Here is a 23,323-nt window from a genome sequence, read left to right on the forward strand (position 1 = left end):
CATGTGTGACTGACTCACTAATAAAATCGTGCACTTAGTACCTCTTGCAAGTCCCGAAGGCACCTACTAGATTTTGAGCGTGATCCTCTTTTCTCTTATACTGATACAAATCAGGAATGACTCCATCAGCCATTGCCCATGTACAGGCACACACGTAAAGGTTATGAGGTGGTATGTCATTAATGATGGATAGGGAGATTCATTATATGTGAAATGTCCTAGACAACTTGTGTCACCCTATTGCAGTTGCACAGCAATGTAGGCTTACAAAAACATGGAATAGGGAGTGTACATCCTAGTACTTCCTAGGCGTTGCCACCTAGTACTTGAATTTGACTGCATGTATGAGGTGGAAACCGGTTACCAGTTTAAACATGAGATGGAGGGTGCAACACAAGGAAAGAGCAAAGCAGTTTTAAAGCAAAATGCCTTAAAAAAAATTGTTTCTGCTTAGCAGGCTGGATGAGGTACTGTGCCTTTCTTTACGAGCCAATAGAAACAAGGTAAACTGAATACAACCCTCTGAAAGAGTTGGAAACTGCAAAATGCAAACAACCGTGCAGAACTGGGAGAAACAACACATTGCAAGTGTGTGTGAAAGAACAGTTTCCTAGGGCACTTTTGGTCTTGCCCACACACCGTGAATCGCTGTCCTTTCCAAGAGTGGCAGTGGGGGAGAGAGTGCACAAAAGAGACCATTATGAAGACTGCAAATGGGGAGGGAGGAACATAGATCCTGCAGAAGGGATTTATTATACTTACCAGCAGTTTGGAGGTGGGGACACACACAATTCTGGGAAACTTTCAGTATGTGCTTTTGTCATGATTTCTACATGTGCTTCTAACCATGTTGCTGAGGATATGGTTGTGCCAAGGTGTTTGAACTTACAGCCCTTTCTGAATCGTGTCTGTGCTACAGAGGTTTTATGTTTTAAAGAGCCATGAGATCTAATGAGAGCTTTTCCCGTCTCTGGCAAGTGCAGATGCTTATGGGAAGAGAAGCAGTCAGGTATGAAATGAATAAATTACATAAGCAACTTTTTTTTTTTAACGTGCTCTTTCTGTTCTTCTTCCCTTGAAATTTCACACCATCCCATGCCTGCTTTCCCCGCTTGATCCATTGTAAAAGGATTGACTTCCAAAGAGAAAATACCATTTTGAAAGACTTTTCTGAAATCATAAATGACTGACAGGGAGAAAATTTAATAGTGGGAGATGAAACTGGGACACTGGAGATAAGTTAATAGGGGAGTTAGTCATATACACAAAACAGCACTAGACAGGTAGATGTAAAACAGCTCTTTGATTTCCTGCAGAGCTTGCTGTAGTGAATAACACCTTTTCTGAACGTCAGCAAGAATATCTTGGTGACCAATGCTTACCGATGACCATCTCAAATGTAAGCTGCCACTGTCTTGCAGGTTATATGATCTAGCTGGTTGGAGATGGAGAGAAATGGAGTTTGTATATTCATGCCACTCAATTGTAGAGAACCCCAGTATATTGAAGTGTACAAGATTAGCATCAGAGGAAGATAAAAGATATAAAATGTGTAACTATTTCACAGCAGAATTCTAGAATTGTTACTCTGCTGTCTCCTTTTTAAAGTACTGCTGGAACTAAACTTTTAGATGAGGTCCTTGAGGGCACCATTGGTTTTACTGCAAGGGCCTGCAAGCACAACATGAGTGTGCATATTTTAAGCACAGCGTTGAGTGTTTTAAACAACGGCATCAAGGAAGCAAAATGTCTGCAGAATTAAAAAGTGAAATAGAGCACTCATGTTTGCACAGGGAAAAAAGTCTAGCATTTCTCTGATCTGTAGAAATTTATTGTGTTTCTTCTCCTGGAATGCTTGGAAATGGTATGAGCTATTGCAGGATGGTCACAGACAATTGCTCCAGGAGTTCAACATCATTAAAATGTGGCAGTGCACTCTTTGTAGGCTCACTGCTGCAAACAGCAGCTGGAAGTGGGGTTGTTGGCTGAAGGACCCATAATATGGCTCCTAGAACACAAGACACAAACCAAATCCAGGTTTGCAAGATACAGAAAAAGAAAAAAGGTAAAGCAAGGGGGGAGATAGACCTTCAAACCTGTATATTAGAAATGAAGCACAGCAGTAGAAATTACTGCCTGACACCAGATGACGCTTCAATGTCCAAATTCACCCAGTTATTTAGATGTCTAACTCCCATTAATTTAAAAATAGTTGACAGGCTACCCTTTTATCTTTTTTTTTTTTGCAATAATTTCTCACCTTTACAAAGAATGAATAATAGCTTTCCTTTACTTTACAGGGTGGCGTGAGGATGAACATATCAAAGGCTGTGAGGCTCCATTAGGGCACAGAGGAAAGGACAGAGCAAGCTCATTGCTCATCAACAAGTGTGTGAGCTGTCAAGTTGGCTTTAGGGCAAAACTGTAAGGAACTAATCTGTGTGCAAGATGGAGAAAATAATTTGGATCAAGTTACTGTTCATCTGCTGTCCACATTGCAACCCAATTTTTAAATTTTACTACTCAAATACTAACAGGTAGATGCTGTTAATTTTTTTTTTTTTAATTTAGAGGTTAACATTTCTTATATGGTTTCCCTTTATAGAACTGACCCTACTGGCTCAGTGCCATAACATGCCAGTTTATAGGTACCCTCTAAATATAAAACTCATGAAAATGTATATAGCAGCTGTTTTTCACCTCTGAGAGCCAAACGAAGCACAAAATCAGTCCAGACTTGCCCCATATGTGTCACTGAAGTCCTTCTCCAGGTGTCATCACCAATCTAATTAGAAACACCTTCCAATTTTCCTTTGCCTCCCTCATGGCCATACAGAGAAAAGGTATCAGCAGAGGCCTTCAGCTGTCACAAGCACTACTTTGGCAGCTCCAGTTGTTTTCAATACCCATTGATTAGAGCTTCTCTTCTGCTGAGGCCACCACACCCATTTCTTCACACTGTGCCCAGGCCTGGGGTCTGCAATAGCCCTCAGAGAACTTGGGCGAGTCAGTGCTCAGCACAATGAACGTGGGACAGGCTGTGATGAGATGCAGGAACTTTCCTACATTACAATACACTTTTGCAGATTTGTTCTTCTTCTTCTTCTTACGAGGATTTACAGGTTGGTGGTTTTTTTGAGTACTTTCACAGGTTCTGGGTGTTTCTGTCTTCTTTCAAATATGAGGTGCTGGATTCTGTTAAAGGTAGTTTATTGGCATCACTGGACCTTTGAATCAAGTATGACAAATTCTCCATGATGTAAAAGCAAATTGCACTGGGGTAGGGAGTAAGATTATATTTGCTACTTTAGGCTTCGCATGTCTTTCTGCACCAGTTTTATTTCGTTGACCTCTGTACAGCTGCTCTTCATGCCTTCCCCTGTAGGAAGGGAATTAGTCTCTCCTTTGAGCTTTGCAATGCCTAAGAGATTCAGAAGCTAAACTGGAAATTTTCAATATCAATTACACCTTTACTGGTGAAATACAGCTGCCTGTGAATACTCATGTGTTTTTTACTGCTAATAGGAAAAGAATCTCTTGCAGTTGTTAATTAACACTGCTCCAGATTTATCATCATTTCAACAGGATAGCCTCGGGATGGATTTGCTCTTCTGGAAGCAGTTTAAATGACAGCCTCGTTCAAATGTGTAGGATGAATTATTGGCTGGGATGTTTCAAAAGATAGGCTTGTTGGTGGAGGCTGCTGCCCCAGTGCCACTGAAATCCAATAGGATTTTGGTACGGCTCGTCCCTGAGGTCAGACTGATTATTGCAGTAATGGGCAGCAATTACCAGGCTCACAGTAAGTTGCAGAGGTCTATCATCTGAGAGTCTTGATTGCCCAGAGCAAGAATGAATTGCATTTTTTGACCTGTTAGTGATCTCCAATTTTATGCAAAGTATTGCTGCTTAATTCACTTATTGAGGTTAATATTGAAAAGCTTTGCTTACTTTGAATACTCTTCCTCTTATCATTTGCAATTAACAATGATGCAGTAGGGAGAACTGAGAGATCAATAAAGCCTCTTATCTTTCAGTATCCACCTTGTCAGGTGAATTTCTATTCTCTTAGAAGGCCACAGTGTTGGGTTCATTCTGGGGATGGATTTTTTGTGAAACTGCTTGGCAACTTTCCACCACTTGTATGTCAGACTTGATCACTAATTCCTACCTCTGTCAAAGGTTAATAGAGGACTGTTATGTGTGTAATCACGCCTCACTGAGGAAAGAGGTCAAATAGGTTTACAGGGATGAATCTCTATTGATTGCCAGGAGTATTTAAAATAATTGGACTCAAGCAATCAGATTAGCCAATTAGGATTATGAGATGGGTCTGTAAGGGGTAACATACATGCTTGGCATAGATTGCATCTAATCCAGCTTCCTTTTGTCTTAACATGCTGAATTTTTACTCATTTCCTTGTTAAAGCTGAGACTAATTAGAACAACTTTTAGGCATCAGTATATAAATTTGACTAGAAATTCATAAAATAACATGTATCTTCCAGTGAATGCATAGGGAAGTGGGCCACCACTTATGAATGAGGGAATAAACTGGGTGTTATGAGCTGGACATTAATGAGGTCAGTCTATCACAAAAAGAATGCAAGTATCTCTCAGACATACAAAGACAGGAGAAGGACTCACTCTGTGGATAAGTATTTGCTAGAGGGTCAAAGAAAACCCAAAAAACCCCAGACAAACAAATAAAAACAAACCATTGGAATTATAAATCTAGGTCTAGGTCACAGCAAAACGGCAGAAATAGCTTTACCACTTGGAGGGTGGAGACCTGCAGTAATATTCACCACAGGTATCTTTTAGAAAGCTACCCATAAGGACTCATATATTTCTACAGCCCTTCAAAATGTGATAAGTGCAATCAGGAGGTAGGAAGACCCAAAGCTTTGGAGTCCTTCTAGCCAGGAGGCTGCTTTTATGCTGTAGGAAGAAAACTCAAATATATGGCTCTAAATTGTTGATATCAAAGACCAATAATGCAGAAAACCAAAAATGCATTATTTTTGAAACCATGCCATTCTTGCCCTGTTTTCCTAATTCTAGGAGGACCAACTTGCTGTTTCAAACATGAGCCACTCACGACTTCAAATTTCAGTTTTAAATGCGCTGATGCTGCTGGGAGACATTTCAGGCTACTGTTCTGGGGAAGCAAGCACAGCCTTCTTGCTCTGTGTTAGCAAACAACAGAGAAATTCATCTTGTAAGGCTTTCAAGCAAGCAGTCATGTTGTTTATTAAAAAATATGTTTCTTTTTTAATTGTTCTTAAGGATCTCAAGTCCCCCCTAGTTTGCATGTTACACTTGCATTTCCATTTGTACCCTTCTGACAAGCTGCTGCCATTACCACGCAGTAAAAAGTGAACACGTGCATGTGCCATAACCCAAGACATCACAAGCTGGAAAATTTTCTCATTTAGTTAAACTATGGAGAAAATAACACTTTGAAGCCTTTTGAAAAATGCTTTAAGCCAAATTAACAGTCCAGTGATTTTTATCCTATATGCCTTGAAGAGTGGAATAATGGTCCTACAGGATCAGATACCTAACCCACCATCCCAATTTCAAAGAAAATGGGGTAAGATGAAGAACCAGGCTTGCATACAGTGGTGTCTTCCCAGCTAGTACTCTAACAGTTAAGACCAAATGCCAGAAATTTTCTCAAGATCTCCAGGCTTAATAACCATAACTTGATGGTAGTTAGTGCCATATGAAAAAAGCTGGGTTGTTGTCCAACAACCCAGGATCTACTTTCATTACTGAGTGAAGTTTTCTGAAAAAAAAAAAAAAGGTAGAAAAAGCTCACAAACCTGGCTGTGAGCCAGACTCCAAGTTCATTGCTATCAAAATGAAGACAGTGTGAAGCAAAATTGGCTTTTGAGTCAGGAAAGGGGAAGAACAAGCTTGCTGTTGTATTTTTAAATTGGCATTATCATAATCAGTCCAGCTAGTATAATTGGGAGGTGAGTAGTTCACTTATTCCTGCCATCCAAGCACTTTTTTCATAGTCCAGACCCATATAGTTAATTGTAGCATGCCATCCTTTCAAATACATGGCTCATGAAAGGCAACTGCGGCAACCACAGGCTGCAAGCAAGGGGTGTGATAATCTGCTTCAGGTACTGAAAAGGTTAAGGCTGTTGACACTTTAATGTCATTAATTAGGTTTTAAAAACCTTATTGTGCTGGAAAGCAGTGGTAGAACTCCTATATCTATTAGTGTGGTTATTTCAGCTCTGCTGTGGATTCAGAAAGTTAGCAATTTACCCTGAGTTATGTTCAGAAGCAGAAACACTATCTTTAAGTGAAAGTTTGGATGCTGCAGCAGCTGGGATATCGGTGAAGAGATCTTGACAATGTCCAGAATCCCTGCATGCCCAGCCCCCAATAATCACAAGCCCTGTGCTCCCTCTTAAAACAATTATAAAAACTACAGTGGGATAGGGAAAATTGCACTTTTTAAAATTTGCTTTTCTCTCCCTTCTGTGGCTTAAAAAATGTTTTACCAACATTTGCAAACTAACTTGTTCATATAGTGAAGCTTTAAGTGCTGGTTTTGCAGGTGGGTGAATAAAGGAGAGTGGGAAGGAGGGACTCTGCCCATCCTCTTGCAGATCCTCTTTACCCTTTTCAACCCTGCTGGTCGTGTGCTGCTGGGAAGAGTTGAAAGTCCCTACTGATAGTTTCTCAGTAAAAGCAGTTTTCTTGCACAATATCTCAAGTTTTTGTCTGGGAAATGATTGAGGTCGTACCCGCACTGGCAATTAGAAATTGATTTTCAAATCATTCACAAGCAGGGACTTGCCAACCCTCATTATTGTGGCCTTTCACACTGGGTTTCAGGGTGGCTTGTTCTCCCCCATGCTCTGCCACCATCCACTTGTGTTGTCTTTGGAGCTAATGAGGGAGAGAGGCTTGAGGGTTACAGGGCTCAAGTCCACCAAGTCAGCTGACAGGCACCTTGCAATGCCCTTTTCCTCCTGTGATGCCTGTGCATAAAGGCAGACCTGGGGGAGATCTGCTGTGCGCAAACTGGTTCCCTGAGGACCCTTACAAAAGAACCTGGGATGTGACCCAGTGCTGTGCTGAAGGGAAGACCTTGCTGTGAGGCAAGATGAGCTGAAGCTTTGTTGTACTGTTACGGTTCTCTCTGTGCTTCCAAAGATGCCTCTGGCGTGCACCTGTGGTTTGGGTTGGCAAGTCAGTAAGCATTTTTTGAGTAAGCAAGACCCCTTTACTCCTTTCATAGAATGGCTCATCAAGGAAGGATGGGGCTAAATGGCTATTGAACTGAATGAGGACCATGAGATGCTTTCCTATGCTTTGTATTAAGAGATTAGTGATTTAAAATCATACCATGGCCATTTGTTTTATTGCTTCAGGGCTGGTCAAAGATATCTTCTCCAAAAGCCAATTTTCCTAGGAAAAGCTACTTTTGTTAAAGACAATCTCAAGAGAAGCTACTATGTCACACATTTGAGGGAATTTTAAACAAAAGAGTATGGAAAGCAGGGGAAGAGGGGGAACCTCATGACTTCTTTTAAAAAGAAAAATGTATATCTTCTTTTTCCCTTTGAAATAATGAAGGTTTAAAAAAGAAAAAAATTGAAATTTATTCTGAAAGTTATCCCATCAAAAGGCCTCAGTTCCTCTGAAACACCCACAGAGCTTTCATATGGGTGTGTGTTACCCCTCATCCCTAGTGCCGACACTCGTAGCACCCGTTGTAGGGCAGGACCTCTGCCTGCTCAGTGCTGTTCAAAGGCAGAATAAAAGGACAGTCTCTGCTGCAATGAGTTTAAATCCCACACTCTTAGTCTTAATCTTGCTTGGTATTTTGAGTCCTGCGGCAGATATCATGACGTGGGTGCTGTCAACTTGCTGCTGTTGAGAGGTCTCTGCAGCTTTCCCTCACAAGGCTGTATTAATTGCTATTATGTTTTGCTTTCTGGTTGTGGCATGTCAGTAATCTGCTACTTACAAATGTCTACTCCCTAGGGAGAAAATAAATCACGTGTATTTTTTTGAACCAATGCTGCTTCAATACCTAGAAAATGCATTTGGTAATAATATTGGCTGTAATCCTCCTGAGAGAAATTAATTATAAACATGTAGCAAGGTAATCAGGAAGCTGCTCTTGCTGTGACATTGAGCAAAGAACACCAAAGCAAGCGGAAAGGTTGGATTGAATTAAAACCAAAGCATATCACATTTCCAGGGGCCAGATGGTATACAATGTTGTGCTTAGGAGCTCTCGATGCAGGGGTGGGGAAAGGAGGGCTGGTTTGGACAAAATAAGGAATTATAGCATCATGTTGTTGTAGCATGACCACTGACGTGTCAGTCCAAAGATAGAGACTGCTTCTCATAAGGTAGTGGATGCTGCTCTTGAGTCAGGATGTACATGTGTGCCTAAATGCCTGTGCCTGCTTGTGAGGAAAAATTCTCCTGTGTTAATGAGTGAGAGCGAAACACCTCGAGGGTTAAAATAGTGTCACGATCAAAAGTAATGTGTTATTGCACTGCCCTTTTGTATGGGGCCTCCTTGTTGTCATCTTTCCATTCACCTCTGGAACCTCACAGATCTCCGTTCACTCCTACTGTCTTCTCTTTGGATCTTTCTTCAAGCTTTCCCTCCCAGATAGTTGAAGGATCAAGTTTTGTTTTGCTTTCTCTTTGGCCTTCCTTACTCAACATTTCCTAGCACCATAATACTAATTTATTTACCAATAAAACACAAATGAATGTGGTTTTGTTGAGGCAGTTTCACATGTGGGCAAAGGAAAAGAAAAATCTGCTTTTATCCCTGTTTCTTTTTTTTGTTTGGGTTTTTTATTGGCAGCAGGACCTGTTCAGGTACCTGGAATATTAGAAGTATGTCCATACATACTGGATTAATGGGCTAATCATGAGGAAGGTGGTTAAAAGTATAGGAGAAATGCAGCTTACCCCATGACATGTATTTACCCTACCCCCAGCCACCCAAGCACAAGGTACAGATCTTAGCATTAAACAGCACCACTGTTTAAATTATTACAGGGACACATTATAGCTTGAGAAAGCAAGAGATACAAGAGCCATTTAAAAGTATAGGGGGAAATCAGAGCAGCAGCTCTGTGTTACAGTGCTTTATTCACCCTGGAAAACCCCTGCTTCCCCATGGGGCAAGGTTGGGGGCATGGCGGCTGCAGCCGGCTTTGGCTCAGTCCCCACATAGCTGTAAATATTCTCTGAGCTCACCAAACCTCTTTCAAATGGCTGTAATGTTCACCTTCAGGTAGTTACTGCAACTGACCTAAGTTGCTTTCTGCAACATTTGAGCCCTCAAAGTTTCCAATTCTGTTTTTATAGATATTGTCCAGCTATTTTTCCCTCGGTCTTTATACAACCCTTCTTTTGCCTCTTTCTTTTCTGTCTTGCCTCTGGGCAATTACATCTGTTATTTTAAAATAACTATTTTGAGATATGAAGTATATAGGAGAGAGAAAAACAGTTCAAAGAGAAGCAAAGAATACCAAAATCAGGATACTGCCACTGTCTTTCAAGCAATGACAACATTGCCATTTTTTCCCTTTATTTCTAAGAGATTAAAGCCAAAAGCACTGATGATGCAAAGACTTGCGTGCATTTAGCTTTCTCAAGCAGTCACATCAACATAATTTGGATCATTTCCACTCAGCTATTTGTGTTGCTTTTAAATAGATCATTGTCCTTTGGAAAAATCATCCTATCTTGCATAGTTCATTCTTCTAGCTATCTGTATAGGAGGTCCCATTATTATTTTTTTTTTTAAATATATCATGGAATGAAAATTCAAGGCTGAAATCCTTCAAGAAATATAATTTGCTACGGTTGAACGGCTGGCTTCTAATAAGATGACTCCTTTCATGTCTGAGGTCAGTAACTTGGTAACATATGCCATCCCTGATCTCCAGAAAGTACCAAATGACCATGTTCCTCAGGGGCTGGAAAAAACCCAAGGTCTATGCTCAAGGTACAAGAGTAAAAAAAATTGTCCACTCTTCTCTATTTAAAAAGGCCTGGATATGAAGAAATTCCCTACGCTGTTTCACCCTCTCTCTTTGCTTTAGCTCCAAAGGGCTGAAGCCCACCAGGCATCTGGCATGCAAATGGGGAGGCAATGCTGTTGGAAGGCAGAACCAGAACATGCCAGGATGCTGGTGGGTTCATTATTATTAGCTTTGTATCCCCATGAGCCTGCTTCCCATGAATACTTGATAAAGCCTGAGAAGGTCACTACAGCTTGTTTACTTTCCATATGGCATTTCTGCATGTCCCTGCTCTCTGTGTGTGTGTATGTGATTTTTATCCTTTAGCCCATGGCACTTGTCCAAAACCCCCTTTTTCCCTGCCTGATTAATTCATGGGCAGGGAAATAAAAGGAAGAGTTCTTTATTAGTCATCATAGGTGAAAAGCTGTATGTACTCTGAGCAAACCTGAGGGGAAGCTTTCCTATGTTTTGTGTTTGTGTGTGTATGAGTCATTATGGAAGCCAATTACCCAGGAATGGGTCTCTGAACACCCTAGATGGCCTGTTTACATTTCAGTGGGTTTTGCCAGTTTAGGCACATGAGTTGAGTTAGACTGGCAACCCCCTCAAGGAGAAGTAAGCTTATTCAGCAGGGAGTCACTAGCCAGGACAGATTTAAAGCGGTTGCCTGGATGGAGTGTGTTAAGCTTGCAAAGTGAGTTTTGTGAGGATAATTGCCTCTGTGTTTGCTTTTGGCTGGAAAAAACTGGCTGTGCTCAACTTTCCTATTTCTCTGTGCCATGCAAACCAAGCTGAGATAACTCCAATAAAGTGTGCCGGAGGCGAAACGGCTCTGGGCTGCGATCGGTCATGGACAAAAGCTGGTGACTTGGGACATGGCAGCCCACAGAGGTTCCTGGCCTTGGTGCAAAGTGGGCAGAAAACTCCATGCCCCTGCAGTGTCCTTGCTTCAGCCAACGGTCTGGTGAAGTAGCTGATGTCCCTGTGATGTGGATTTGTGTTGCCAGTGTGACCGATGGGATAGCACAGCTCCTCCTCTGACATTGCATGTGGGTTTGACAGGCTGAAGCAAAGGGTCTCTGGCTTGGATTTTGCAGTCTTGCTCAGCCTTTGGCCATGGTGTGACAGCCCTTTATACATATTAAGTAATTTCCATTACTAATAAGAAAAAAATATTTTGGTATTCCTTATATAAGTTAGGAGGCACAGTCAGTGTGTTATGATTCACACCAGACAAATGAGTCATTCTTCTGTCATTAAAAATTCCTTGTCTTTTGATGCAACTGGAGAACACAAAACAAACTTAATGGAAACCATATCAGTATTTCCTTGTCCTGTTAGAGACGAACATCCTGAAAACTTCTGGAATACAAAGTCTTGCCATCTATCAAGTACTCCCTGGCTAGTTGTGGTGCCAGCCTTGTTCTTTCCTTCCCTCTGGTTATCTGAACAGAGTAATGAAGGAAAAAATATCTTTATAGCTGTCTTGGGAGATGTGGTCCAGAGTTGATCAATTGGCTGATGCCTACCTAGGCTGCCTGGTTAAAAATCAAGAACAGGCTTATGTTAGCTAATAGGACAGCAGGCAAGAGCTTTCCTCCTTAAACAAGATGTAACCACATCTGCATCTCTTATAAATGTTTTGACACAAGCTTTTTAGAGAAACATGATGTGCTGGTACAGTGCTTGCCACACTGCAGTGGACATGCATGAAATGTCATTGCATATCAACACCTAGTACTGCCATGAATAACACTGGGAGGTATAGAGATGAGAGAAATGATTTTGTGATTACAGCTGTTTTTCTCTCCCCATCATCAGGTTTGTAAGGCAGAAGTATGGACTCTTAATAAACTGTGATAGTTTTAATAAATTTAAACATGCTCAGTAGATTTCCCATAAGGGAATTACTCACAAGGAATAAAGATGATTAATGTGAGAATTTAGCCGGACAAAACAGATGGTGCAGTGAAGTGTTTCATGTGTTTCAAAACTGCTCTTATTTGGTGCTAATGAAGAGACTGTGATCTCCTTGTGTGTTACCTCTCCACTGAGTCTGCAGCATCCTTTTGATCCCTGTTCTCTCCCTTACTCCCTCTCGCTAGGAAGAGTGTTGTCCCCTGAGCATTTTAGCTACTGTATGGTAATCAGATGAGAAAAACAGGATAGTCTGTAGTTTTTAATCAACACAGTGATCTGCCGGTGCACAGAAACTGTGACCTTCCTTGTCTTTGCTAACTTGGTTTTAGCACTTGGCCAAAACTTCTATCAATGTACCTTTCTCCTAAGAGCACATTGGTAGAGGCATGCACTGTCAGAGTTTTTTCTAATTAATATGGTCTCACACATGTGGCTTCCCTTCAATCACCCTTGCTTGCAGGACATCACTGATGCAGGAGTAGGGATGGGGACCAGCATCCCTGTGCCATATCTGTGTAAGACAGTTCCAAGAGGAGGATGGGAACAGCAGCTGCTCTCTAAAATCAAGCTTTCCTGGATGCCTAAGATGGTCTTTTGTCCTTTATCCCTTGTATTAAGTCCTCTGTTCCTGGTGTCAATACAAGTCTTGTTATCACTTTACAACAGGTCTGCCTTGTGCCCATGCCTGCTATCTAAAAGAAATGCAGTGATGGCCCTGTGGTCCAGCTCCCAAATTCCCTGCCAACTCCTGCAACTGACTCCCACTTTGGCCCCAGTATCTCTGCCAAGCCCCTGGCACGGAGGTTGCTGTTGCCCTATACACTGTGACAGGCCAAAGTAATCCCCCCACTCCCTTCTCCTGCCCTGGGGAATCCTGGTTGTCTTCTTCCATAGTTGTCTTAATTGGAGCAAAGCTGAAAGGACCAGCAGGATCTCCTCTGCTTCCTGAGCAAATTGCACCATGAGAAGAGCTGTGCTGTGGGCTAAAGAGGCAACTTGAAGGGAGGAGTACCCCCAGTGGATTTGGCTGGTCAAAATGACCTTTGGGTCTCCACGTCATTGACCTGACACCATCTAGATGATACAAACAAGCATTTATTGATTTTTATGTGTGTGGGGTGCTTAGATGTGCTTGGCATGCCCTCGTCTCTGGGAGGGGAGTGAAGAATTTTACCAGTGGTTTCAATGGGAATCAAGAGAGCAGTTAGAAGTAAGTGCCTTTGAAAAATCCTACCTTCAGTTTGCTTTTTAATGCTAACATAGAAAGGATGTATCTCCCCCGTCAGCTAGAGTTTTGTAAAGGATGAGAGATGATACCAAGATCAGATGTTGGGCTTTATAAAGACTCAGCGTTGTTTTCTTTCTTTCCACACAATCACTCATTGCAAGCTGTCTACACTGCAGAGCAATGAATTAATTTTTTCTTCAAAGTTCATGCTTTAATGCTGAACTAAATAAAAAACCAATTAAGTACTAGATGACTGTGACAAGATTTTTTTTTTCTGACCAATATTTGAACACTAGAAAAAATTGTTGGAGAGAAGAATTATTTAATTCCAAAAGTGTCCTCATTTCTAGTATTTAATTAAGTGATGTTCTAAATGATAGCATATCTTTACAGCAGAATAGGGCAGGGGAAAAAAGCTTTCCTCCACTCACTGCCATGAATATCTCTGCTAATTAGAAGAACAGTACTTTCATGCAGCAAGTCTTATCTTGTTTTGTGGAAAGTCTTCCCTTTCTTATGTCTGGTGAGAGGAGAAAGAAATATCTGAATAAACAGGCAGAAATGCCCACTGAGGATCTACTTTTTATTTTGGTTCACAAGGCATTGGTCCATCCTCAACTCAACCCAGATGCTCTGTCTCTTAATATTTCATCGTAGGGGCCAGGATTTCCTAATGCAGTGGTGTCTGAACAGCGTTGCTGTGTGAGAATTTTTTGGTGTTGTTTTTATTTGCTTTTTGTTTGTTTGTTTGTTTTTAAGATCTATTGGATGGCAATAACACCGGGGAGACATGTTGAATGGGAGCTCAGAGTCACTTTTGATGGATTGCTGGTAATAGGATCACCTCTTAGACCTAAACTTGGACCTGGAGGCAATTCAGGAAGTTGCTGGAAAAGCTGACAGGTTCATCTACCTGCTGTTTCGTTTAATCACTTGTGCAAAACTCCCCAATGTTATCATGCAATTTTGCGTGACTTGATTACATTAATGAATAACTCTTGCCTGCAGCTGTTAGTCATCAAGAGGACACTCAGCCTCATGTCACCCCCTTATGTGCTCTTGATATCTTTTCCACAGATCCTACATGTTTCCTTTAATCAGCAAGACAATTTCCTCTAAATGTCACTTGGTCAGATCAGATTTCTCTGTGCGAATAACCAGTGAGAGCCGAGGTTGCTGTGCGGGCGGGGAGGCAAAGGTGCATGGGGATGCTCTCCCCAGCTCCCTCCCTGCAAGGAAGGAAGGGGCCACAGACTCTTGAGAGCCCAGCAGCTGCTGGTCAAGGGAGAAAGAAAGAGAGGAGAGTTTTGGCAAGGAGAGGGGGAGTTGATGGAGGTGACAGTGATGTTGCATTTGCCGTGGATGCTGCACAAACGTGCCCAGCTGAGCTTTCTGCAGAGGTTTTGCAGCCGGGTCACGTATAGCCGGGTTCATCCTAACTTAAGATTTTTGGCTAGCAGGGAAGACTATATGTTTTTGCAGGCTATCCCCATCTGAAGACTGGTTTTAAAATGACTTGCAGAGGGAGGAGAAGATAGTAGTCTTGTTTCCTTGATTTTCAGGGAGGGCTGATTCTCTTTGCTATTTTCTAGGTTGTCATCCCTACCTTTTCCCCAAAATTGTTTGTCAAGGTCACCCAGAATTGCTGTCAAACTGAAGTTTAAACAAATAGTAATAACAAAAGGGATTATGCAGACAATAATCATTCTTCACTCATAGTTTATGAAAACTTTCTTCTCCATGGTATAAGATTATTTTTGATTGATTTTTTTTTAAGTGCTAAGCAGATGCTCCACTGTAATGAGAGGAAACAGAAGTGGAAAACACTGAGGCTTGTACTTAAACAAATGAACAGATGCAAAGAGTGGAAAACAACAGGGTAAACAAATGAATACTTTGAGTAAACAACGTAAAACAAATAGAAAAAACCCACAAACAGTCAGCGTGCACCAGTCTGGAGCTGGTATTAATCACCTTCCCAAACTTTTCAGATTTTTTAAAATGCAAATTGAAAATGAACTTCTCTAGCAATTTTGCAGTATACCTATGTATGGAAATCCTTGCCACTGCCCCCGTGCTGGTGCTCATCTCAGAGTCCAGAAAAGGTTGCAGTAATGCTCACTGCTGCCTTCCCACCCCCAAAGCAAACTGAGGGCTGGGGAAGGCAGAAGACATGCTCAGGGTGTAACCCAGACTCTGTAGGAGAGTCAAAACAAGGGCTCAGGATGTTTTGGGTGCTCTGCTGGTTTCTCCAAAATTGCAGCTTTGCTGCTAAGCTCCTGAACATGGAAACCCTCTGTACACTATCTCACTTTTTATCCTGGGAGATATACATCATATTCTCATAGACCATAGTAAATAACTCCCACACCTGTACAGTTTTCCTAGTGTGTACTAGATAGAAGGACTTATGCTACACTCTGCACAGATGCAGATGTAGATATCAGTGCTCTTCCTGGGGTGTGCAGAGGAGCAGGAGAGTGCAGGTGAGTCTGAGCAATGCAATATGGCAATGGGACCACCCCTGGGTCAAGCCTGGCCCCATGAAGGAGAGAGGGAGAGAGAGAAGTGCTGTTTCAAATTGGACAGGAGAGTCTAGATGGAGCTGTAAAGGAAGGGCAGCCTGACTGCTAGATGTTAAAAGTCCTTCTTGGTCCAAAACACGAAGCTTGGGACTGGCACTGGAAATTTGTGGTTGCCTTTGTCCCTACTCCCTATGTCAGCTAGTGCAAATTGTTTCTCTTTCCTTTCATCTCTAGCCTTTGCTTGGTGTTTCCTTTTATTTCTACTTAATTGTGCATCTGCACAGAAAGGAGCTAGACCCAAGGGATTTTTGGATTTGGTTTTCTGCAGAGCCACCCTTTTGGCTAACAGACTGTTCTCTATTAAGGGGCTTTGCATAACACACAGGCAGCATTTAGGGAAAACAAGCCCCAAACACAGCTGCTGGTGCATCTGAAAAGGGGATCAGTGTTGAGCATCACCCACCAACTCCACCTTTTTCTTCCTCGCTGCTGAGGCACCTGGCATCTTCCTGTGCAAAGTCAGGGGCCAGGCCAGTGTGGGCAGGCTGAGCCAGGCAATGGTGTGGCCTCTGCCTTGATGGTAGCTGTGGTAGTGGCAAGTGGAGAGAAAGGGAATGGTGAGCCCCAGTTCATACCGTGGCAGGAGGTTAAGCTGTTGCTTAATCCAGGGATGCATGGCCTTTTTTGCTGGGAAAACCTTGAATAGAGAGCACATGTTGCAAGTAGGAGATGAATTTCATTTCCTGACATTTCTGTGATAAGGAAAAGACGGGCAGTACCTGATTTCTGAAAAAACATTTAGATGTTTTTGCAAGCGCTTACATATTTTTAACCCAGTATCTCATTACCTGCTTTTGAACAAGGTTATTATTCATTCTTTATAAGATCTCCTCCTCTCTCCCTGTCATCATTTAGCCTTCTTAATTAACAAATGGCATCAATTAAAATGTCAAATGTGCTCTGCACAGAACATGCCAAAGCCACACTCCGTTGTATGTTGAAATGAGAACATCCCCGTATGGCTCAGCAGAGATGAGGATAGAAAATCTTGTCTGAAATGCAATTACTTGCAAGCCCTGCCTGTAAGTAAGGGTAGCACTTGTCTTGCACAGAGGAGCAGATCTGACGGCTGCAAACCTGTCTTCTGAAGATCTACCCAATTTGAACAGTTGACTACTTAGGGTGGGAAAAAGCTTATTGCTTTGGATTTATCTTAAATTATTTTAGTCAACTGGCCCCAGGGCTGGTCAGTGCTGAATATCTGGGCTCCCTTGAGAGTCATCAGGAGCTGAGGAGGAAAGAAGAGCGTTACTGGAGTGTGATGCAAATCCCTGGTTTACATACCTATTTTAGGATAGGATGAATCACCCCCTCCTGCAGAGAGGCAGGTAGCTCTGAGGGAAATGAAGTCTGCCTGAGCCTTGAATCTCTTCTGAGTGCAGCATACCCCAGTGACTGCTGTGTCTAGGTAGTTAATTTTTTGACAGCTGAAATTAGCTGAGCTGTTCTACAGTGTTTAGTGTGGCATGAGGGCAGGCTGGCTCTTCATCGGGGGACTCTTCAGGATGCTTAATCAGAATGTATCAAAGTAAAGGGCATTTAGAGGATGTGACCATCATTTTCTAGGAACAAATACTACTTATCCACTAGGGCCTAATGGTACAAGCCCTTCAGTATGAACACTGCTTATTTCAGGTCCATTGTATGAGGAAAACTGTAATTTCAGCTCATACAGATGGAGCAGAAATGCAGTTTGTATAGCCCAGAATAGGCAGGTAATGTTCTTCCCTCAGATATTAATTCACGATGTGACTCTAAGCAAGTTCCTTGCTCCTGCTTACCTGTGCCCCTGCTTTCCCAGGCAGTCTGCAGAAAAGCATTACCAGTTTGGCAGGGACCTGTTGGTTACCCATTAGGTCTTTGAATCATGATTTTTACCTAAGAGCTGAGGTCAGGGCCTCAAACCCTGTTGTACTGGAGGCTATAAAAATACACAGTAAAAAAGGAGTTTGGAGAGGATTTTGTAAATAACAACGCTGTGCAAAACGGGTAAGACAGATGGATACTTGTTCAGGTATACGCATGTGTAACCCAATGCAGGCTTCCAGCTGCCAGTCACAGTAACACCTTCCCCTTTGGTAAGATTTTTGTGTTCTCTATGCCTGCTGCCACTGTACTGTGGTGCCAGCACTCAGAAATCCTGCAGGAAGACCCTCTCCCTGCTCCAAACTGCAGCGGATCCCAAAGCAGAGTGCAGTTTTTCATGTCCTGGGCAGTACAGTAAGACCAGAAGGAAATACTCCCCTGGTAAAACACAAACAGTCAGATAAAAAGGCTCTTGCTTCTCCTAACCAAAGAGCAGGCAGAACTGCAAGGCAGCATTCAGACTTTAATACTGACTTATCAGAGGAAACCTAAAGCTCCATAATTACTTTTTTTTTAAAACCATAAGTGTGATTCATCAGATGTGCGTGCACCTCAAGGGACTCCCGTGGCATTAAGCCAAGGTCAGAGAGGCTTTTTCAAGAGGCGTGCTGATGTTTTATCTTGACTCAGATTTGGTAATTGCAATGTGTGTGCCTGGTGGCCTGCTGCTGCTGCCTTTCTCTTCAAGATCTCCCCTTGATCTGCATCTCTTGTTCCCTGAAGTTTGACTCAGGTGAGGCACAAATAATACAATTCAAATGTAGGACAAATAAGGCAGAGTTTGTGTTTGCTGGCATAAAATAATTCTGATGGACAACTTCAACTTCTGTTTATTTCTTAAGCCATGCACACACTCAACCAATTTCCAATAGATGAAAGCCTAGGATTTAGGAAATTTGTGTTTGTTTGTTTAATTCATTCAATAAAACCTTTGTTCAAGAAGACATCTCCACTCAACAAAATACCAAAGTTTACACTTAAATTCAAGCAAATGCAGAAATCCTGCTGAATATAAAAGGATTTGTTAGGTGTGCAATGGTAGCTTTGCCCTTAATTATCTAGCTAACAAAAGTGGTATTAAACAGATACTTACGTGACTTATTTGAATGGAAACGTAAGAGTGTATTGCAATAGAAAAATATCCCAAATCCAGGTTGAGAAGATGTCTGGAGCACTGGTTGGTTGCAGCAGTCTGTGAATGGCTTCTGGTATGTATCAGTGAGGGACGTATATGCTGCAGATGACAATTTGCCAATCGGGGTGACTGAAAGCCTCTTTTTTCTGCAGGATGTGGAAAATACATTGGAATCAACAGCCCTGCATAGATTAAAAAAACCCTTCAAATCTTTACACTTGCAGTTATGTGTTCTCTGCTGCCAGTAAGAAAAGGGGTCTTAGAGCTTCAACATCTGCTCAGTCCTTGTTAGTAGTTATGCTAAAAATTAATAGGAAAAGTGAACAGAAAATACCCTCAGGCTGCTGTTTAAATGCATGGTGTTTTTACATCTTGAGCACTGCGTGCAATTCGTTTGTCCAGCTCAAAAATGATCTAACAGAACTGAGCAACCTCCAAAGCCAGGCAATAAGGATTATCAGTAGTATGGAACAGCTTTCTCTAAGGGGTGATTAAATGGCCTAAGGCTTTTTGGTGGGTGGAAAAAAAAAGGTGCCTGGGGGGGGGAGATATGTGGAAAAACTATAGAAATACAAGTTTGGTGGAGAGGGGGAAGTTCATTGGTCTTATAACTCCGGAATTAGGAACATCAAATGAAGTTATTGAGTAGCACATTCAGTACAAACAAAGGAAGCCTTTGGGTTTTTTTCTGACAGTGGCGATTTATACTGCCGAAGTCATTGCCAAAATGGAATCAGACCTTGAATTACCTTTCAAGCTGGGGAGCAAGAACAAAAGATTTTCAGAGGGGAGGATCCTCTAGCAGAAAAGGGCACAAAAACATCCTGAACTACCTACAAAAGATATTTTGCAGTTAACATATTGAGTCCTTGCTCTCACAGAAAGATGATCTTTCCCACAGATTTAGGGATCTGTCTATTAAAACTAGTTAACGTTTTCCTAACCTATTCTGCTGGTTGGAAATCTATCACTGACAGACATGATCCATCTTCTAATTGCCAGTCTTAATTTATTTGTGACTTAGTTAAATGCATTTGTTCTTGTACCAGCCTTAACCCTCAGCGTGAGAGGCTTTTCTTTCTCCCTCATGTTTATTTCCCTCATATATTTTGTAAAATTGTAGAACAACAGCATTGCAGGGAACCATTCATGATTAAGTATTCCTTACCCTCACTTCAAAGCCAACCCAGTCATCTTCATAAAATTTCTGATTGGTATTTGTGTAACCCATTTATGAAGACACTGAGCAGTGGACACATCCACACTACACTCGGCAAATGCGTGCTGGTGTTTTACTTCCCCAGCTTTGCTCTCAGGAACAGAAAATGTGCTGCTTCATTTTTAACTTCAAAGGGGAGAATTAAAAAATGTGTAAGAATGAAAAAGCTTACTCTCTAGCCATCTAGGCAAACCAGAAAGGAACAAATACATAAAAAGAGCAGTCAAAGGGGTCACATTCTTGGATTATGGCATAAATGCTTTTTAAGTAGAAGCTCACAGTAAATGTGTTACCCATGAGGAAAAAAAATCAAGGAATTACAGTCAAACAGTGTAATAAAGGAATACACCAAAGAAAGCTATAAATGATGTTTCAACGCTCATGTACAGACTGGAATAGACGTGCCTAAATTCTGGAAAGTTAAATGCTAAATCCTGAAAAGAAGAGACACTGAGAAAAAAAAAGGGAGGTGTGAGGGGGTGGAGCTGAGTTTGCTAAATGCACTTTCCACCCCCTACATATATGAGTAATAGGGATGTTGCTGTCTCTTCTGTAGGGGTAATAAACGACTGAGGCACAGTCAGGAGCACCCAGAGAAAATCAGATTATGCAATAAAAAGGCATTAAAAAAATTCATTTTGATGAAACTGAGGGAGCTTTCCCATATTGCAACATCTCTTTCTGGGATGTTTTTCTGACAATCTAATTAAATTAGTGATAGAAAAGGTTTCGAAATAAATTTACAGGAAGAATAGGAACCAATTGCAAAAGCTATCTAATATTCACACAAGAGGTGCCAAGGAATGTAAGTATGAAAGTACTGACATACCAGCTGTGTTGCTTTCATGTACTCCTTAAATAGTGGTTGGTACCAGGAGAATGAAAAGTGGTAAATATAACAAATATTTTTGAAGTAAAGTCTGGAAGCATCTGGTGCAAACTATAATTAAGAATGGAATGAGTAGACGTTTGGATAAATATGATCCAGTGGGGAAAATAACCAACTATGTAGTTTTTATAAAAGTCATTACCATACAAATCTATTGAAGCTGTCTGTAGCAACATATGTATTAATAAGGAGAATCAATCAATACAAAATACTGGACTTTTTAAATCTTTTGACAAAGACTCTTTGTCAAAAAACCTTTTAAAGCTATCATGGGATAAGGGAAAAGGTTAATTCCTATGTATTAAGTATTTGTAGTTAATTTATTCTCAATACAGTTTTTTTCCTCTGTTGAAAGATGAGTAATGAGTGAAGAATAAAGGGCAGTCCATACAATGGACATACAGAAGTGAGGAACCTGGTATGCCCTGCATGATCACAGGTGATTGCAAAAGGAGTGATTGGGAAGCAATAAAATTTCCTGTTATTTTCATGCTAGTCCAGAAACACAAACCTAAAATTGCCTTTGAAGTGTTCAAGATGTCAAATGACTGGCTGAAAAAATAGCAGACAGAACTCAGTGTCAATAAATGCAAAGTAATACACTGGAGAATGGTGCTAAGTATGCGTACCTAGTGAAGGGCCTTTATTCACCTCTCTTCTTCCATTAAAAGAAATGTTATCTTTTTAAGAAGGCTAGAGATCCTGCTTGGTCTCAAGCCCCTTCCTCCAACATTCTTTCCTTCATAAGATTGTGGACTTGGGGTATTACAGTGCATTTGTGTATAGGACAACTTTGCATTTTCCTAATTCAAAATGCTGAGCTCTTCCATTTAGTTGACTTCCACAACTATTTTCCTTAGTTTATCAAAATTTGCTGATCCATATCTGGAAATAGAAAACTGTAGATGTCAAAGTGAAACGCTTCATCTGGGCACTGGAAGTAATTAACCATGCGAAGAGATTGCCTGTAGGTGACAGTGAATCATCCTTCACATCAAGCTTTTGAGTGAGATTGAACCTCTCTGCTGTGGGGTCACTGTTGGTTCAGAAGCAGGATGTTGGGCTTGACACTGGCTGAACTCCTCTGCTCCACACTACCCACCTCAGTCCCCCTGCTGCCTCTTTCCTCACCATCATCTCTACTGTACATGCACTTCTCCCCGACAAAACACTGCATGAAATGTATTGCATTTACTAATTAGGATAGCAGTTACTAATTAAGTTTAAACTCCAATGTACCAATCAAATTTTATTTCCTAATTGTGCTACATTATCACTAATTAGAATAGCAGTTTTTACTTAATGGATTATATTTAAATTAAGATGTCTCCATCCAATGTTTTTTCCTACTTACGTTTTAACTAATTGGTACTGCAATTATTAAGTTACGTTGAAATTGAAATATATCAGGCTGGTAGGGAATCATATGATAGTTTGCTTACGTCTGTATGATACTAGTAGGAATGATTAAGATACAGTCCAGTGAATTAGTTCTAGAATCAAAATAATTTCATAAGTGTTTGAATAAGAAGTGGGTGAGCGCTAGTCCCTTGCCACAGTATTAAGGAGGAGCTTATTATGGGCTCAGTAGAAATCTAACATGGTTGTTGGTACTAATCAGCTCAGATGCAATCTACAAATATTTAGACGCAGCTTCAGGAGGTCATTTAAATATATACCTATATTTGAGCATGTTCTCAATGCTTGCCCCACGTTTCTGAATCAAAGTTTTTGATTCCTGCCTTAAATCACACTTTAAATCACAGAGTCACAGAATGAGTAAGGTTCAAAGGGACTGCTGGAGGTCACCTAGTCCAACCTCCCTGCCCAAGCAGATTTTCTTAGGGCAGTGGATTGTGCTCTGGGTTATGTCCAGACGGTTCTTGAATATCTCCAGTGAGGGAGACTCTACAACCTCTCTTGGCAGCCTACTCCAGTGCTCTGTCACTCACACAGTAAAGAAGTTCTTCCTTATGTAGAGATGAAATTTCTTGTGCATCAGTTTCTGCCCCTTGGCTCTTGCCCTATTGCTTGGCAACATCAAGAAGAACCTGACTCCATCCTCTTGACACCCTCCCTTCAGATAATCATATGCATTGATAAGATCCTTCAATTTTTTCAGGCTGAACAGGCCCAGGTCTCTCAGCTTTTCCTCTTAAGAGAGGTGCTCCAGTCCCCTTATCATTTTTGTAGCCCTCCACTGGACCAGCTCCAGGAGCTTTGTGTCTCTCTTGTCATGAGGAGCCCAGAACTGGACACAGCACTACAGGTGAGGCCTCACCAGGGCTGAGGGGCAGGATCACCTCCATTGACCTGCTGGCAATGCTCTTCCTAATACATCCCAGGATACCACTGGCCTTCTTGCTGACCAGGGCACACTGATGGCTCATGGACAGCTTGTTGTCCGCCAGGACCCCCAGGTCATTCTCTTCAGAGCTGCTTTCTTGCAG

This window comes from Neopelma chrysocephalum, unplaced genomic scaffold, assembly GCF_003984885.1.
Source record: "Neopelma chrysocephalum unplaced genomic scaffold, ASM398488v2 Primary Assembly neopelma1_146, whole genome shotgun sequence".
Classification (NCBI taxonomy): Eukaryota; Metazoa; Chordata; class Aves; order Passeriformes; family Pipridae; genus Neopelma; species Neopelma chrysocephalum.